Here is an 18,702-nt window from a genome sequence, read left to right as displayed (position 1 = left end):
GCTGGAAGGGCTTGGGAAAGCAGCCGGGGAAAAAAGGCCTCTTGCTGTTCTCTTTTCTTTCTGCCTGAATGCGGTCCATTCGCACTTGCCAAAGTAAGGTTTCCCAGCACAAACTACAAAGCAGCAGCTCTCTTGGAAGAGGAAATCCCACGCAGTGTTGCCCTGGCGAGATAGTGTTGCTGCAGTGAGGCCCAGGGAAATCACACTGCCTAGAGAAATCCTAGCAAAGCCCTGTGTTTCCCCACAGGAATGTATGTCAGTTTCAGCTCTTTGCCAGCAACGGAGCTCAGAGGCAACGTCAGATTGTGTGTATCTCAGTGAGAGAAAGAACACTGTGACTTCCCCCGTTCCTCTGACGAAAGCGGTTAGAGGGAGAAAAGCGTCCTTTGCTTTCGCTTTCCCGCAATGAGCTCGGCAGATCTGCCCTTCGCGAAGGGCCGTTTTCCCCCGGAGAACTGCCTCGCGGTAGCCCTGTTCTGGAAGTGGAACGAGTATGCAGTGTTAGCGTTCAGCTATTGTGAAGGCTCGCTTTGGCCCAGGGCAAACGAAGCGCCGGGGGAAGTCTTAGCAGAGCCCGGCGCCTTTCCACGGTTCAAAGCGTGGAACTGCAGACTCTTTTGCAAAGAAGAGAGCGCACAGGCAACAGCCGCCCGCACGTTTCTCAGTGAAAGGGAGAACTCCCTGACTTCATCCAGTTCTCTGAGCAAAGCAGGCAGAGGGAGAGAAACTCTTTCCTTCCTCTTTCCTGCAACGAATTGCTCCTTTGCTCTTGCAAACGCAGGGCTTCTTCTGAAAAACTACGTCGCGGTGCAAGGATCCTTCCAGAGGAGCAACGACATAGTTTGAGCTGGAAGGGCTTGGGAAAGCAGCCGGGGAAAAAAGGCCTCTTGCTGTTCTCTTGTCTTTCTGCCTGAATGCGGTCAATTCGCACTTGCCAAAGTAAGGTTTCCCAGCACAAACTACAAAGCAGCAGCTCTCTTGGAAGAGGAAATCCCACGCAGTGTTGCCCTGGCGAGATAGTGTTGCTACAGTGAGGCCCAGGGAAATCACACTGCCTAGAGAAATCCTAGCAAAGCCCTGTGTTTCCCCACAGGAATGTATGTCAGTTTCAGTTCTTTGCCAGCAACGGAGCTCAGAGGCAACGGCAGATTGTGTGTATCTCAGTGAGAGAAAGAACACTGTGACTTCCCCCGTTCCTCTGACGAAAGCGGTTAGAGGGAGAAAAGCGTCCTTTGCTTTCGCTTTCCCGCAATGAGCTCGGCAGATCTGCCATTCGCGAAGGGCTGTTTTCCCCCGGAGAACTGCCTCGCGGTAGCCCTGTTCTGGAAGTGGAACGAGTATGCAGTGTTAGCGTTCAGCTATTGTGAAGGCTCGCTTTGGCCCAGGGCAAACGAAGCGCCGGGGGAAGTCTTAGCAGAGCCCGGCGCCTTTCCACGGTTCAAAGCGTGGAACTGCAGACTCTTTTGCAAAGAAGAGAGCGCACAGGCAACAGCCGCCCGCACGTTTCTCAGTGAAAGGGAGAACTCCCTGACTTCATCCAGTTCTCTGAGCAAAGCAGGCAGAGGGAGAGAAACTTTCTTTCCTTCCTCTTTCCTGCAACGAATTCCTCATTTGCTCTTGCAAAAGCAGGGCTTCTTCTGAAAAATCTACGTCGCGGTGCAAGGATCCTTCCAGAGGAGCAACGACATAGTTTGAGCTGGAAGGGCTTGGGAAAGCAGCCGGGGAAAAAAGGCCTCTTGCTGTTCTCTTGTCTTTCTGCCTGTATGCGGTCCATTCGCACTTGCCAAAGTAAGGTTTCCCAGCACAAACTACAAAGCAGCAGCTCTCTTGGAAGAGGAAATCCCACGCAGTGTTGCCCTGGCGAGATAGTGTTGCTGCAGTGAGGCCCAGGGAAATCACACTGCCTAGAGAAATCCTAGCAAAGCCCTGTGTTTCCCCACAGGAATGTATGTCAGTTTCAGTTCTTTGCCAGCAACGGAGCTCAGAGGCAACGTCAGATTGTGTGTATCTCAGTGAGAGAAAGAACACTGTGACTTCCCCCGTTCCTCTGACGAAAGCGGTTAGAGGGAGAAAAGCGTCCTTTGCTTTCGCTTTCCCGCAATGAGCTCGGCAGATCTGCCCTTCGCGAAGGGCCGTTTTCCCCCGGAGAACTGCCTCGCGGTAGCCCTGTTCTGGAAGTGGAACGAGTATGCAGTGTTAGCGTTCAGCTATTGTGAAGGCTCGCTTTGGCCCAGGGCAAACGAAGCGCCGGGGGAAGTCTTAGCAGAGCCCGGCGCCTTTCCACGGTTCAAAGCGTGGAACTGCAGACTCTTTTGCAAAGAAGAGAGCGCACAGGCAACAGCCGCCCGCACGTTTCTCAGTGAAAGGGAGAACTCCCTGACTTCATCCAGTTCTCTGAGCAAAGCAGGCAGAGGGAGAGAAACTCTTTCCTTCCTCTTTCCTGCAACGAATTGCTCCTTTGCTCTTGCAAACGCAGGGCTTCTTCTGAAAAACTACGTCGCGGTGCAAGGATCCTTCCAGAGGAGCAACGACATAGTTTGAGCTGGAAGGGCTTGGGAAAGCAGCCGGGGAAAAAAGGCCTCTTGCTGTTCTCTTGTCTTTCTGCCTGAATGCGGTCAATTCGCACTTGCCAAAGTAAGGTTTCCCAGCACAAACTACAAAGCAGCAGCTCTCTTGGAAGAGGAAATCCCACGCAGTGTTGCCCTGGCGAGATAGTGTTGCTACAGTGAGGCCCAGGGAAATCACACTGCCTAGAGAAATCCTAGCAAAGCCCTGTGTTTCCCCACAGGAATGTATGTCAGTTTCAGTTCTTTGCCAGCAACGGAGCTCAGAGGCAACGGCAGATTGTGTGTATCTCAGTGAGAGAAAGAACACTGTGACTTCCCCCGTTCCTCTGACGAAAGCGGTTAGAGGGAGAAAAGCGTCCTTTGCTTTCGCTTTCCCGCAATGAGCTCGGCAGATCTGCCATTCGCGAAGGGCCGTTTTCCCCCGGAGAACTGCCTCGCGGTAGCCCTGTTCTGGAAGTGGAACGAGTATGCAGTGTTAGCGTTCAGCTATTGTGAAGGCTCGCTTTGGCCCAGGGCAAACGAAGCGCCGGGGGAAGTCTTAGCAGAGCCCGGCGCCTTTCCACGGTTCAAAGCGTGGAACTGCAGACTCTTTTGCAAAGAAGAGAGCGCACAGGCAACAGCCGCCCGCACGTTTCTCAGTGAAAGGGAGAACTCCCTGACTTCATCCAGTTCTCTGAGCAAAGCAGGCAGAGGGAGAGAAACTCTTTCCTTCCTCTTTCCTGCAACGAATTGCTCCTTTGCTCTTGCAAACGCAGGGCTTCTTCTGAAAAACTACGTCGCGGTGCAAGGATCCTTCCAGAGGAGCAACGACATAGTTTGAGCTGGAAGGGCTTGGGAAAGCAGCCGGGGAGAAAAGGCCTCTTGCTGTTCTCTTGTCTTTCTGCCTGAATGCGGTCCATTCGCACTTGCCAAAGTAAGGTTTCCCAGCACAAACTACAAAGCAGCAGCTCTCTTGGAAGAGGAAATCCCACGCAGTGTTGCCCTGGCGAGATAGTGTTGCTGCAGTGAGGCCCAGGGAAATCACACTGCCTAGAGAAATCCTAGCAAAGCCCTGTGTTTCCCCACAGGAATGTATGTCAGTTTCAGTTCTTTGCCAGCAACGGAGCTCAGAGGCAACGTCAGATTGTGTGTATCTCAGTGAGAGAAAGAACACTGTGACTTCCCCCGTTCCTCTGACGAAAGCGGTTAGAGGGAGAAAAGCGTCCTTTGCTTTCGCTTTCCCGCAATGAGCTCGGCAGATCTGCCCTTCGCGAAGGGCCGTTTTCCCCCGGAGAACTGCCTCGCGGTAGCCCTGTTCTGGAAGTGGAACGAGTATGCAGTGTTAGCGTTCAGCTATTGTGAAGGCTCGCTTTGGCCCAGGGCAAACGAAGCACCGGGGGAAGTCTTAGCAGAGCCCGGCGCCTTTCCACTGTTCAAAGCGTGGAACTGCAGACTCTTTTGCAAAGAAGAGAGCGCACAGGCAACAGCCGCCCGCACGTTTCTCAGTGAAAGGGAGAACTCCCTGACTTCATCCAGTTCTCTGAGCAAAGCAGGCAGAGGGAGAGAAACTTTCTTTCCTTCCTCTTTCCTGCAACGAATTCCTCATTTGCTCTTGCAAAAGCAGGGCTTCTTCTGAAAATCTACGTCGCGGTGCAAGGATCCTTCCAGAGGAGCAACGACATAGTTTGAGCTGGAAGGGCTTGGGAAAGCAGCCGGGGAAAAAAGGCCTCTTGCTGTTCTCTTTTCTTTCTGCCTGAATGCGGTCCATTCGCACTTGCCAAAGTAAGGTTTCCCAGCACAAACTACAAAGCAGCAGCTCTCTTGGAAGAGGAAATCCCACGCAGTGTTGCCCTGGCGAGATAGTGTTGCTGCAGTGAGGCCCAGGGAAATCACACTGCCTAGAGAAATCCTAGCAAAGCCCTGTGTTTCCCCACAGGAATGTATGTCAGTTTCAGCTCTTTGCCAGCAACGGAGCTCAGAGGCAACGTCAGATTGTGTGTATCTCAGTGAGAGAAAGAACACTGTGACTTCCCCCGTTCCTCTGACGAAAGCGGTTAGAGGGAGAAAAGCGTCCTTTGCTTTCGCTTTCCCGCAATGAGCTCGGCAGATCTGCCCTTCGCGAAGGGCCGTTTTCCCCCGGAGAACTGCCTCGTGGTAGCCCTGTTCTGGAAGTGGAACGAGTATGCAGTGTTAGCGTTCAGCTATTGTGAAGGCTCGCTTTGGCCCAGGGCAAACGAAGCGCCGGGGGAAGTCTTAGCAGAGCCCGGCGCCTTTCCACGGTTCAAAGCGTGGAACTGCAGACTCTTTTGCAAAGAAGAGAGCGCACAGGCAACAGCCGCCCGCACGTTTCTCAGTGAAAGGGAGAACTCCCTGACTTCATCCAGTTCTCTGAGCAAAGCAGGCAGAGGGAGAGAAACTCTTTCCTTCCTCTTTCCTGCAACGAATTGCTCCTTTGCTCTTGCAAACGCAGGGCTTCTTCTGAAAAACTACGTCGCGGTGCAAGGATCCTTCCAGAGGAGCAACGACATAGTTTGAGCTGGAAGGGCTTGGGAAAGCAGCCGGGGAGAAAAGGCCTCTTGCTGTTCTCTTGTCTTTCTGCCTGAATGCGGTCCATTCGCACTTGCCAAAGTAAGGTTTCCCAGCACAAACTACAAAGCAGCAGCTCTCTTGGAAGAGGAAATCCCACGCAGTGTTGCCCTGGCGAGATAGTGTTGCTGCAGTGAGGCCCAGGGAAATCACACTGCCTAGAGAAATCCTAGCAAAGCCCTGTGTTTCCCCACAGGAATGTATGTCAGTTTCAGTTCTTTGCCAGCAACGGAGCTCAGAGGCAACGTCAGATTGTGTGTATCTCAGTGAGAGAAAGAACACTGTGACTTCCCCCGTTCCTCTGACGAAAGCGGTTAGAGGGAGAAAAGCGTCCTTTGCTTTCGCTTTCCCGCAATGAGCTCGGCAGATCTGCCCTTCGCGAAGGGCCGTTTTCCCCCGGAGAACTGCCTCGCGGTAGCCCTGTTCTGGAAGTGGAACGAGTATGCAGTGTTAGCGTTCAGCTATTGTGAAGGCTCGCTTTGGCCCAGGGCAAACGAAGCGCCGGGGGAAGTCTTAGCAGAGCCCGGCGCCTTTCCACGGTTCAAAGCGTGGAACTGCAGACTCTTTTGCAAAGAAGAGAGCGCACAGGCAACAGCCGCCCGCACGTTTCTCAGTGAAAGGGAGAACTCCCTGACTTCATCCAGTTCTCTGAGCAAAGCAGGCAGAGGGAGAGAAACTCTTTCCTTCCTCTTTCCTGCAACGAATTGCTCCTTTGCTCTTGCAAACGCAGGGCTTCTTCTGAAAAACTACGTCGCGGTGCAAGGATCCTTCCAGAGGAGCAACGACATAGTTTGAGCTGGAAGGGCTTGGGAAAGCAGCCGGGGAAAAAAGGCCTCTTGCTGTTCTCTTGTCTTTCTGCCTGAATGCGGTCAATTCGCACTTGCCAAAGTAAGGTTTCCCAGCACAAACTACAAAGCAGCAGCTCTCTTGGAAGAGGAAATCCCACGCAGTGTTGCCCTGGCGAGATAGTGTTGCTACAGTGAGGCCCAGGGAAATCACACTGCCTAGAGAAATCCTAGCAAAGCCCTGTGTTTCCCCACAGGAATGTATGTCAGTTTCAGTTCTTTGCCAGCAACGGAGCTCAGAGGCAACGGCAGATTGTGTGTATCTCAGTGAGAGAAAGAACACTGTGACTTCCCCCGTTCCTCTGACGAAAGCGGTTAGAGGGAGAAAAGCGTCCTTTGCTTTCGCTTTCCCGCAATGAGCTCGGCAGATCTGCCCTTCGCGAAGGGCCGTTTTCCCCCGGAGAACTGCCTCGCGGTAGCCCTGTTCTGGAAGTGGAACGAGTATGCAGTGTTAGCGTTCAGCTATTGTGAAGGCTCGCTTTGGCCCAGGGCAAACGAAGCGCCGGGGGAAGTCTTAGCAGAGCCCGGCGCCTTTCCACGGTTCAAAGCGTGGAACTGCAGACTCTTTTGCAAAGAAGAGAGCGCACAGGCAACAGCCGCCCGCACGTTTCTCAGTGAAAGGGAGAACTCCCTGACTTCATCCAGTTCTCTGAGCAAAGCAGGCAGAGGGAGAGAAACTCTTTCCTTCCTCTTTCCTGCAACGAATTGCTCCTTTGCTCTTGCAAACGCAGGGCTTCTTCTGAAAAACTACGTCGCGGTGCAAGGATCCTTCCAGAGGAGCAACGACATAGTTTGAGCTGGAAGGGCTTGGGAAAGCAGCCGGGGAGAAAAGGCCTCTTGCTGTTCTCTTGTCTTTCTGCCTGAATGCGGTCCATTCGCACTTGCCAAAGTAAGGTTTCCCAGCACAAACTACAAAGCAGCAGCTCTCTTGGAAGAGGAAATCCCACGCAGTGTTGCCCTGGCGAGATAGTGTTGCTGCAGTGAGGCCCAGGGAAATCACACTGCCTAGAGAAATCCTAGCAAAGCCCTGTGTTTCCCCACAGGAATGTATGTCAGTTTCAGTTCTTTGCCAGCAACGGAGCTCAGAGGCAACGTCAGATTGTGTGTATCTCAGTGAGAGAAAGAACACTGTGACTTCCCCCGTTCCTCTGACGAAAGCGGTTAGAGGGAGAAAAGCGTCCTTTGCTTTCGCTTTCCCGCAATGAGCTCGGCAGATCTGCCCTTCGCGAAGGGCCGTTTTCCCCCGGAGAACTGCCTCGCGGTAGCCCTGTTCTGGAAGTGGAACGAGTATGCAGTGTTAGCGTTCAGCTATTGTGAAGGCTCGCTTTGGCCCAGGGCAAACGAAGCGCCGGGGGAAGTCTTAGCAGAGCCCGGCGCCTTTCCACGGTTCAAAGCGTGGAACTGCAGACTCTTTTGCAAAGAAGAGAGCGCACAGGCAACAGCCGCCCGCACGTTTCTCAGTGAAAGGGAGAACTCCCTGACTTCATCCAGTTCTCTGAGCAAAGCAGGCAGAGGGAGAGAAACTCTTTCCTTCCTCTTTCCTGCAACGAATTGCTCCTTTGCTCTTGCAAACGCAGGGCTTCTTCTGAAAAACTACGTCGCGGTGCAAGGATCCTTCCAGAGGAGCAACGACATAGTTTGAGCTGGAAGGGCTTGGGAAAGCAGCCGGGGAAAAAAGGCCTCTTGCTGTTCTCTTGTCTTTCTGCCTGAATGCGGTCAATTCGCACTTGCCAAAGTAAGGTTTCCCAGCACAAACTACAAAGCAGCAGCTCTCTTGGAAGAGGAAATCCCACGCAGTGTTGCCCTGGCGAGATAGTGTTGCTACAGTGAGGCCCAGGGAAATCACACTGCCTAGAGAAATCCTAGCAAAGCCCTGTGTTTCCCCACAGGAATGTATGTCAGTTTCAGTTCTTTGCCAGCAACGGAGCTCAGAGGCAACGGCAGATTGTGTGTATCTCAGTGAGAGAAAGAACACTGTGACTTCCCCCGTTCCTCTGACGAAAGCGGTTAGAGGGAGAAAAGCGTCCTTTGCTTTCGCTTTCCCGCAATGAGCTCGGCAGATCTGCCATTCGCGAAGGGCCGTTTTCCCCCGGAGAACTGCCTCGCGGTAGCCCTGTTCTGGAAGTGGAACGAGTATGCAGTGTTAGCGTTCAGCTATTGTGAAGGCTCGCTTTGGCCCAGGGCAAACGAAGCGCCGGGGGAAGTCTTAGCAGAGCCCGGCGCCTTTCCACGGTTCAAAGCGTGGAACTGCAGACTCTTTTGCAAAGAAGAGAGCGCACAGGCAACAGCCGCCCGCACGTTTCTCAGTGAAAGGGAGAACTCCCTGACTTCATCCAGTTCTCTGAGCAAAGCAGGCAGAGGGAGAGAAACTCTTTCCTTCCTCTTTCCTGCAACGAATTGCTCCTTTGCTCTTGCAAACGCAGGGCTTCTTCTGAAAAACTACGTCGCGGTGCAAGGATCCTTCCAGAGGAGCAACGACATAGTTTGAGCTGGAAGGGCTTGGGAAAGCAGCCGGGGAGAAAAGGCCTCTTGCTGTTCTCTTGTCTTTCTGCCTGAATGCGGTCCATTCGCACTTGCCAAAGTAAGGTTTCCCAGCACAAACTACAAAGCAGCAGCTCTCTTGGAAGAGGAAATCCCACGCAGTGTTGCCCTGGCGAGATAGTGTTGCTGCAGTGAGGCCCAGGGAAATCACACTGCCTAGAGAAATCCTAGCAAAGCCCTGTGTTTCCCCACAGGAATGTATGTCAGTTTCAGTTCTTTGCCAGCAACGGAGCTCAGAGGCAACGTCAGATTGTGTGTATCTCAGTGAGAGAAAGAACACTGTGACTTCCCCCGTTCCTCTGACGAAAGCGGTTAGAGGGAGAAAAGCGTCCTTTGCTTTCGCTTTCCCGCAATGAGCTCGGCAGATCTGCCCTTCGCGAAGGGCCGTTTTCCCCCGGAGAACTGCCTCGCGGTAGCCCTGTTCTGGAAGTGGAACGAGTATGCAGTGTTAGCGTTCAGCTATTGTGAAGGCTCGCTTTGGCCCAGGGCAAACGAAGCGCCGGGGGAAGTCTTAGCAGAGCCCGGCGCCTTTCCACGGTTCAAAGCGTGGAACTGCAGACTCTTTTGCAAAGAAGAGAGCGCACAGGCAACAGCCGCCCGCACGTTTCTCAGTGAAAGGGAGAACTCCCTGACTTCATCCAGTTCTCTGAGCAAAGCAGGCAGAGGGAGAGAAACTCTTTCCTTCCTCTTTCCTGCAACGAATTGCTCCTTTGCTCTTGCAAACGCAGGGCTTCTTCTGAAAAACTACGTCGCGGTGCAAGGATCCTTCCAGAGGAGCAACGACATAGTTTGAGCTGGAAGGGCTTGGGAAAGCAGCCGGGGAAAAAAGGCCTCTTGCTGTTCTCTTGTCTTTCTGCCTGAATGCGGTCAATTCGCACTTGCCAAAGTAAGGTTTCCCAGCACAAACTACAAAGCAGCAGCTCTCTTGGAAGAGGAAATCCCACGCAGTGTTGCCCTGGCGAGATAGTGTTGCTACAGTGAGGCCCAGGGAAATCACACTGCCTAGAGAAATCCTAGCAAAGCCCTGTGTTTCCCCACAGGAATGTATGTCAGTTTCAGTTCTTTGCCAGCAACGGAGCTCAGAGGCAACGGCAGATTGTGTGTATCTCAGTGAGAGAAAGAACACTGTGACTTCCCCCGTTCCTCTGACGAAAGCGGTTAGAGGGAGAAAAGCGTCCTTTGCTTTCGCTTTCCCGCAATGAGCTCGGCAGATCTGCCATTCGCGAAGGGCTGTTTTCCCCCGGAGAACTGCCTCGCGGTAGCCCTGTTCTGGAAGTGGAACGAGTATGCAGTGTTAGCGTTCAGCTATTGTGAAGGCTCGCTTTGGCCCAGGGCAAACGAAGCGCCGGGGGAAGTCTTAGCAGAGCCCGGCGCCTTTCCACGGTTCAAAGCGTGGAACTGCAGACTCTTTTGCAAAGAAGAGAGCGCACAGGCAACAGCCGCCCGCACGTTTCTCAGTGAAAGGGAGAACTCCCTGACTTCATCCAGTTCTCTGAGCAAAGCAGGCAGAGGGAGAGAAACTCTTTCCTTCCTCTTTCCTGCAACGAATTGCTCCTTTGCTCTTGCAAACGCAGGGCTTCTTCTGAAAAACTACGTCGCGGTGCAAGGATCCTTCCAGAGGAGCAACGACATAGTTTGAGCTGGAAGGGCTTGGGAAAGCAGCCGGGGAAAAAAGGCCTCTTGCTGTTCTCTTTTCTTTCTGCCTGAATGCGGTCCATTCGCACTTGCCAAAGTAAGGTTTCCCAGCACAAACTACAAAGCAGCAGCTCTCTTGGAAGAGGAAATCCCACGCAGTGTTGCCCTGGCGAGATAGTGTTGCTGCAGTGAGGCCCAGGGAAATCACACTGCCTAGAGAAATCCTAGCAAAGCCCTGTGTTTCCCCACAGGAATGTATGTCAGTTTCAGTTCTTTGCCAGCAACGGAGCTCAGAGGCAACGGCAGATTGTGTGTATCTCAGTGAGAGAAAGAACACTGTGACTTCCCCCGTTCCTCTGACGAAAGCGGTTAGAGGGAGAAAAGCGTCCTTTGCTTTCGCTTTCCCGCAATGAGCTCGGCAGATCTGCCCTTCGCGAAGGGCTGTTTTCCCCCGGAGAACTGCCTCGCGGTAGCCCTGTTCTGGAAGTGGAACGAGTATGCAGTGTTAGCGTTCAGCTATTGTGAAGGCTCGCTTTGGCCCAGGGCAAACGAAACGCCGGGGGAAGTCTTAGCAGAGCCCGGCGCCTTTCCACGGTTCAAAGCGTGGAACTGCAGACTCTTTTGCAAAGAAGAGAGCGCACAGGCAAAAGCAGCCCGCACGTTTCTCAGTGAAAGGGAGAACTCCCTGACTTCATCCAGTTCTCTGAGCAAAGCAGGCAGAGGGAGAGAAACTTTCTTTCCTTCCTCTTTCCTGCAACGAATTCCTCATTTGCTCTTGCAAAAGCAGGGCTTCTTCTGAAAAACTACGTCGCGGTGCAAGGATCCTTCCAGAGGAGCAACGACATAGTTTGAGCTGGAAGGGCTTGGGAAAGCAGCCGGGGAAAAAAGGCCTCTTGCTGTTCTCTTTTCTTTCTGCCTGAATGCGGTCCATTCGCACTTGCCAAAGTAAGGTTTCCCAGCACAAACTACAAAGCAGCAGCTCTCTTGGAAGAGGAAATCCCACGCAGTGTTGCCCTGGCGAGATAGTGTTGCTGCAGTGAGGCCCAGGGAAATCACACTGCCTAGAGAAATCCTAGCAAAGCCCTGTGTTTCCCCACAGGAATGTATGTCAGTTTCAGTTCTTTGCCAGCAACGGAGCTCAGAGGCAACGTCAGATTGTGTGTATCTCAGTGAGAGAAAGAACACTGTGACTTCCCCCGTTCCTCTGACGAAAGCGGTTAGAGGGAGAAAAGCGTCCTTTGCTTTCGCTTTCCCGCAATGAGCTCGGCAGATCTAACCTTCGCGAAGGGCCGTTTTCCCCCGGTGAACTGCCTCGCGGTAGCCCTGTTCTGGAAGTGGAACGAGTATGCAGTGTTAGCGTTCAGCTATTGTGAAGGCTCGCTTTGGCCCAGGGCAAACGAAGCGCCGGGGGAAGTCTTAGCAGAGCCCGGCGCCTTTCCACGGTTCAAAGCGTGGAACTGCAGACTCTTTTGCAAAGAATAGAGCGCACAGGCAACAGCCGCCCGCACGTTTCTCAGTGAAAGGGAGAACTCCCTGACTTCATCCAGTTCTCTGAGCAAAGCAGGCAGAGGGAGAGAAACTCTTTCCTTCCTCTTTCCTGCAACGAATTGCTCCTTTGCTCTTGCAAACGCAGGGCTTCTTCTGAAAAACTACGTCGCGGTGCAAGGATCCTTCCAGAGGAGCAACGACATAGTTTGAGCTGGAAGGGCTTGGGAAAGCAGCCGGGGAAAAAAGGCCTCTTGCTGTTCTCTTGTCTTTCTGCCTGAATGCGGTCAATTCGCACTTGCCAAAGTAAGGTTTCCCAGCACAAACTACAAAGCAGCAGCTCTCTTGGAAGAGGAAATCCCACGCAGTGTTGCCCTGGCGAGATAGTGTTGCTACAGTGAGGCCCAGGGAAATCACACTGCCTAGAGAAATCCTAGCAAAGCCCTGTGTTTCCCCACAGGAATGTATGTCAGTTTCAGTTCTTTGCCAGCAACGGAGCTCAGAGGCAACGGCAGATTGTGTGTATCTCAGTGAGAGAAAGAACACTGTGACTTCCCCCGTTCCTCTGACGAAAGCGTTTAGAGGGAAAAAGCGTCCTTTGCTTTCGCTTTCCCGCAATGAGCTCGGCAGATCTGCCCTTCGCGAAGGGCTGTTTTCCCCCGGAGAACTGCCTCGCGGTAGCCCTGTTCTGGAAGTGGAACGAGTATGCAGTGTTAGCGTTCAGCTATTGTGAAGGCTCGCTTTGGCCCAGGGCAAACGAAGCGCCGGGGGAAGTCTTAGCAGAGCCCGGCGCCTTTCCACGGTTCAAAGCGTGGAACTGCAGACTCTTTTGCAAAGAAGAGAGCGCACAGGCAACAGCCGCCCGCACGTTTCTCAGTGAAAGGGAGAACTCCCTGACTTCATCCAGTTCTCTGAGCAAAGCAGGCAGAGGGAGAGAAACTTTCTTTCCTTCCTCTTTCCTGCAACGAATTCCTCATTTGCTCTTGCAAAAGCAGGGCTTCTTCTGAAAAACTACGTCGCGGTGCAAGGATCCTTCCAGAGGAGCAACGACATAGTTTGAGCTGGAAGGGCTTGGGAAAGCAGCCGGGGAAAAAAGGCCTCTTGCTGTTCTCTTTTCTTTCTGCCTGAATGCGGTCCATTCGCACTTGCCAAAGTAAGGTTTCCCAGCACAAACTACAAAGCAGCAGCTCTCTTGGAAGAGGAAATCCCACGCAGTGTTGCCCTGGCGAGATAGTGTTGCTGCAGTGAGGCCCAGGGAAATCACACTGCCTAGAGAAATCCTAGCAAAGCCCTGTGTTTCCCCACAGGAATGTATGTCAGTTTCAGTTCTTTGCCAGCAACGGAGCTCAGAGGCAACGTCAGATTGTGTGTATCTCAGTGAGAGAAAGAACACTGTGACTTCCCCCGTTCCTCTGACGAAAGCGGTTAGAGGGAGAAAAGCGTCCTTTGCTTTCGCTTTCCCGCAATGAGCTCGGCAGATCTGCCCTTCGCGAAGGGCCGTTTTCCCCCGGAGAACTGCCTCGCGGTAGCCCTGTTCTGGAAGTGGAACGAGTATGCAGTGTTAGCGTTCAGCTATTGTGAAGGCTCGCTTTGGCCCATTGCAAACGAAGCACCGGGGGAAGTCTTAGCAGAGCCCGGTGCCTTTCCACTGTTCAAAGCGTGGAACTGCAGACTCTTTTGCAAAGAAGAGAGCGCACAGGCAACAGCCGCCCGCACGTTTCTCAGTGAAAGGGAGAACTCCCTGACTTCATCCAGTTCTCTGAGCAAAGCAGGCAGAGGGAGAGAAACTTTCTTTCCTTCCTCTTTCCTGCAACGAATTCCTCATTTGCTCTTGCAAAAGCAGGGCTTCTTCTGAAAATCTACGTCGCGGTGCAAGGATCCTTCCAGAGGAGCAACGACATAGTTTGAGCTGGAAGGGCTTGGGAAAGCAGCCGGGGAAAAAAGGCCTCTTGCTGTTCTCTTTTCTTTCTGCCTGAATGCGGTCCATTCGCACTTGCCAAAGTAAGGTTTCCCAGCACAAACTACAAAGCAGCAGCTCTCTTGGAAGAGGAAATCCCACGCAGTGTTGCCCTGGCGAGATAGTGTTGCTGCAGTGAGGCCCAGGGAAATCACACTGCCTAGAGAAATCCTAGCAAAGCCCTGTGTTTCCCCACAGGAATGTATGTCAGTTTCAGTTCTTTGCCAGCAACGGAGCTCAGAGGCAACGTCAGATTGTGTGTATCTCAGTGAGAGAAAGAACACTGTGACTTCCCCCGTTCCTCTGACGAAAGCGGTTAGAGGGAGAAAAGCGTCCTTTGCTTTCGCTTTCCCGCAATGAGCTCGGCAGATCTGCCCTTCGCGAAGGGCCGTTTTCCCCCGGAGAACTGCCTCGCGGTAGCCCTGTTCTGGAAGTGGAACGAGTATGCAGTGTTAGCGTTCAGCTATTGTGAAGGCTCGCTTTGGCCCAGGGCAAACGAAGCGCCGGGGGAAGTCTTAGCAGAGCCCGGCGCCTTTCCACGGTTCAAACCGTGGAACTGCAGACTCTTTTGCAAAGAAGAGAGCGCACAGGCAACAGCCGCCCGCACGTTTCTCAGTGAAAGGGAGAACTCCCTGACTTCATCCAGTTCTCTGAGCAAAGCAGGCAGAGGGAGAGAAACTCTTTCCTTCCTCTTTCCTGCAACGAATTGCTCCTTTGCTCTTGCAAACGCAGGGCTTCTTCTGAAAAACTACGTCGCGGTGCAAGGATCCTTCCAGAGGAGCAACGACATAGTTTGAGCTGGAAGGGCTTGGGAAAGCAGCCGGGGAAAAAAGGCCTCTTGCTGTTCTCTTGTCTTTCTGCCTGAATGCGGTCAATTCGCACTTGCCAAAGTAAGGTTTCCCAGCACAAACTACAAAGCAGCAGCTCTCTTGGAAGAGGAAATCCCACGCAGTGTTGCCCTGGCGAGATAGTGTTGCTACAGTGAGGCCCAGGGAAATCACACTGCCTAGAGAAATCCTAGCAAACCCTGTGTTTCCCCACAGGAATGTATGTCAGTTTCAGTTCTTTGCCAGCAACGGAGCTCAGAGGCAACGGCAGATTGTGTGTATCTCAGTGAGAGAAAGAACACTGTGACTTCCCCCGTTCCTCTGACGAAAGCGGTTAGAGGGAGAAAAGCGTCCTTTGCTTTCGCTTTCCCGCAATGAGCTCGGCAGATCTGCCATTCGCGAAGGGCTGTTTTCCCTCGGAGAACTGCCTCGCGGTAGCCCTGTTCTGGAAGTGGAACGAGTATGCAGTGTTAGCGTTCAGCTATTGTGAAGGCTCGCTTTGGCCCAGGGCAAACGAAGCGCCGGGGGAAGTCTTAGCAGAGCCCGGCGCCTTTCCACGGTTCAAAGCGTGGAACTGCAGACTCTTTTGCAAAGAAGAGAGCGCACAGGCAACAGCCGCCCGCACGTTTCTCAGTGAAAGGGAGAACTCCCTGACTTCATCCAGTTCTCTGAGCAAAGCAGGCAGAGGGAGAGAAACTTTCTTTCCTTCCTCTTTCCTGCAACGAATTCCTCATTTGCTCTTGCAAAAGCAGGGCTTCTTCTGAAAATCTACGTCGCGGTGCAAGGATCCTTCCAGAGGAGCAACGACATAGTTTGAGCTGGAAGGGCTTGGGAAAGCAGCCGGGGAAAAAAGGCCTCTTGCTGTTCTCTTGTCTTTCTGCCTGAATGCGGTCAATTCGCACTTGCCAAAGTAAGGTTTCCCAGCACAAACTACAAAGCAGCAGCTCTCTTGGAAGAGGAAATCCCACGCAGTGTTGCCCTGGCGAGATAGTGTTGCTACAGTGAGGCCCAGGGAAATCACACTGCCTAGAGAAATCCTAGCAAAGCCCTGTGTTTCCCCACAGGAATGTATGTCAGTTTCAGTTCTTTGCCAGCAACGGAGCTCAGAGGCAACGTCAGATTGTGTGTATCTCAGTGAGAGAAAGAACACTGTGACTTCCCCCGTTCCTCTGACGAAAGCGGTTAGAGGGAGAAAAGCGTCCTTTGCTTTCGCTTTCCCGCAATGAGCTCGGCAGATCTGCCCTTCGCGAAGGGCCGTTTTCCCCCGGAGAACTGCCTCGCGGTAGCCCTGTTCTGGAAGTGGAACGAGTATGCAGTGTTAGCGTTCAGCTATTGTGAAGGCTCGCTTTGGCCCAGGGCAAACGAAACGCCGGGGGAAGTCTTAGCAGAGCCCGGCGCCTTTCCACGGTTCAAAGCGTGGAACTGCAGACTCTTTTGCAAAGAAGAGAGCGCACAGGCAAAAGCAGCCCGCACGTTTCTCAGTGAAAGGGAGAACTCCCTGACTTCATCCAGTTCTCTGAGCAAAGCAGGCAGAGGGAGAGAAACTTTCTTTCCTTCCTCTTTCCTGCAACGAATTCCTCATTTGCTCTTGCAAAAGCAGGGCTTCTTCTGAAAAACTACGTCGCGGTGCAAGGATCCTTCCAGAGGAGCAACGACATAGTTTGAGCTGGAAGGGCTTGGGAAAGCAGCCGGGGAAAAAAGGCCTCTTGCTGTTCTCTTTTCTTTCTGCCTGAATGCGGTCCATTCGCACTTGCCAAAGTAAGGTTTCCCAGCACAAACTACAAAGCAGCAGCTCTCTTGGAAGAGGAAATCCCACGCAGTGTTGCCCTGGCGAGATAGTGTTGCTGCAGTGAGGCCCAGGGAAATCACACTGCCTAGAGAAATCCTAGCAAAGCCCTGTGTTTCCCCACAGGAATGTATGTCAGTTTCAGTTCTTTGCCAGCAACGGAGCTCAGAGGCAACGGCAGATTGTGTGTATCTCAGTGAGAGAAAGAACACTGTGACTTCCCCCGTTCCTCTGACGAAAGCGGTTAGAGGGAGAAAAGCGTCCTTTGCTTTCGCTTTCCCGCAATGAGCTCGGCAGATCTGCCCTTCGCGAAGGGCCGTTTTCCCCCGGAGAACTGCCTCGCGGTAGCCCTGTTCTGGAAGTGGAACGAGTATGCAGTGTTAGCGTTCAGCTATTGTGAAGGCTCGCTTTGGCCCAGGGCAAACGAAGCGCCGGGGGAAGTCTTAGCAGAGCCCGGCGCCTTTCCACTGTTCAAAGCGTGGAACTGCAGACTCTTTTGCAAAGAAGAGAGCGCACAGGCAACAGCCGCCCGGACGTTTCTCAGTGAAAGGGAGAACTCCCTGACTTCATCCAGTTCTCTGAGGAAATCAGGCAGAGGGAGAGAAACTTTCTTTCCTTCCTCTTTCCTGCAACGAATTCCTCATTTGCTCTTGCAAAAGCAGGGCTTCTTCTGAAAATCTACGTCGCGGTGCAAGGATCCTTCCAGAGGAGCAACGACATAGTTTGAGCTGGAAGGGCTTGGGAAAGCAGCCGGGGAAAAAAGGCCTCTTGCTGTTCTCTTTTCTTTCTGCCTGAATGCGGTCCATTCGCACTTGCCAAAGTAAGGTTTCCCAGCACAAACTACAAAGCAGCAGCTCTCTTGGAAGAGGAAATCCCACGCAGTGTTGCCCTGGCGAGCTGGTGTTGCTGCAGTGAGGCCCAGGGAAATCACACTGCCTAGAGAAATCCTAGCAAAGCCCTGTGTTTCCCCACAGGAATGTATGTCAGTTTCAGTTCTTTGCCAGCAACGGAGCTCAGAGGCAACGGCAGATTGTGTGTATCTCAGTGAGAGAAAGAACACTGTGACTTCCCCCGTTCCTCTGACGAAAGCGGTTAGAGGGAGAAAAGCGTCCTTTGCTTTCGCTTTCCCGCAATGAGCTCGGCAGATCTGCCCTTCGCGAAGGGCCGTTTTCCCCCGGAGAACTGCCTCGCGGTAGCCCTGTTCTGGAAGTGGAACGAGTATGCAGTGTTAGCGTTCAGCTATTGTGAAGGCTCGCTTTGGCCCAGGGCAAACGAAGCGCCGGGGGAAGTCTTAGCAGAGCCCGGCGCCTTTCCACGGTTCAAAGCGTGGAACTGCAGACTCTTTTGCAAAGAAGAGAGCGCACAGGCAACAGCCGCCCGCACGTTTCTCAGTGAAAGGGAGAACTCCCTGACTTCATCCAGTTCTCTGAGCAAAGCAGGCAGAGGGAGAGAAACTCTTTCCTTCCTCTTTCCTGCAACGAATTGCTCCTTTGCTCTTGCAAACGCAGGGCTTCTTCTGAAAAACTACGTCGCGGTGCAAGGATCCTTCCAGAGGAGCAACGACATAGTTTGAGCTGCAAGGGCTTGGGAAAGCAGCCGGGGAAAAAAGGCCTCTTGCTGTTCTCTTTTCTTTCTGCCTGAATGCGGTCCATTCGCACTTGCCAAAGTAAGGTTTCCCAGCACAAACTACAAAGCAGCAGCTCTCTTGGAAGAGGAAATCCCACGCAGTGTTGCCCTGGCGAGATAGTGTTGCTGCAGTGAGGCCCAGGGAAATCACACTGCCTAGAGAAATCCTAGCAAAGCCCTGTGTTTCCCCACAGGAATGTATGTCAGTTTCAGTTCTTTGCCAGCAACGGAGCTCAGAGGCAACGTCAGATTGTGTGTATCTCAGTGAGAGAAAGAACACTGTGACTTCCCCCGTTCCTCTGACGAAAGCGGTTAGAGGGAGAAAAGCGTCCTTTGCTTTCGCTTTCCCGCAATGAGCTCGGCAGATCTGCCCTTCGCGAAGGGCTGTTTTCCCCCGGAGAACTGCCTCGCGGTAGCCCTGTTCTGGAAGTGGAACGAGTATGCAGTGTTAGCGTTCAGCTATTGTGAAGGCTCGCTTTGGCCCAGGGCAAACGAAGCGCCGGGGGAAGTCTTAGCAGAGCCCGGCGCCTTTCCACGGTTCAAAGCGTGGAACTGCAGACTCTTTTGCAAAGAAGAGAGCGCACAGGCAACAGCCGCCCGCACGTTTCTCAGTGAAAGGGAGAACTCCCTGACTTCATCCAGTTCTCTGAGCAAAGCAGGCAGAGGGAGAGAAACTCTTTCCTTCCTCTTTCCTGCAACGAATTGCTCCTTTGCTCTTGCAAAAGCAGGGCTTCTTCTGAAAATCTACGTCGCGGTGCAAGAATCCTTCCAGAGGAGCAACGACATAGTTTGAGCTGGAAGGGCTTGGGAAAGCAGCCGGGGAAAAAGGCCTCTTGCTGTTCTCTTGTCTTTCTGCCTGAATGCGGTC

Source organism: Elephas maximus, chromosome 18, assembly GCF_024166365.1.
Source record: "Elephas maximus indicus isolate mEleMax1 chromosome 18, mEleMax1 primary haplotype, whole genome shotgun sequence".
Classification (NCBI taxonomy): Eukaryota; Metazoa; Chordata; class Mammalia; order Proboscidea; family Elephantidae; genus Elephas; species Elephas maximus.
Note: the sequence above shows the minus strand (reverse complement) of the source record.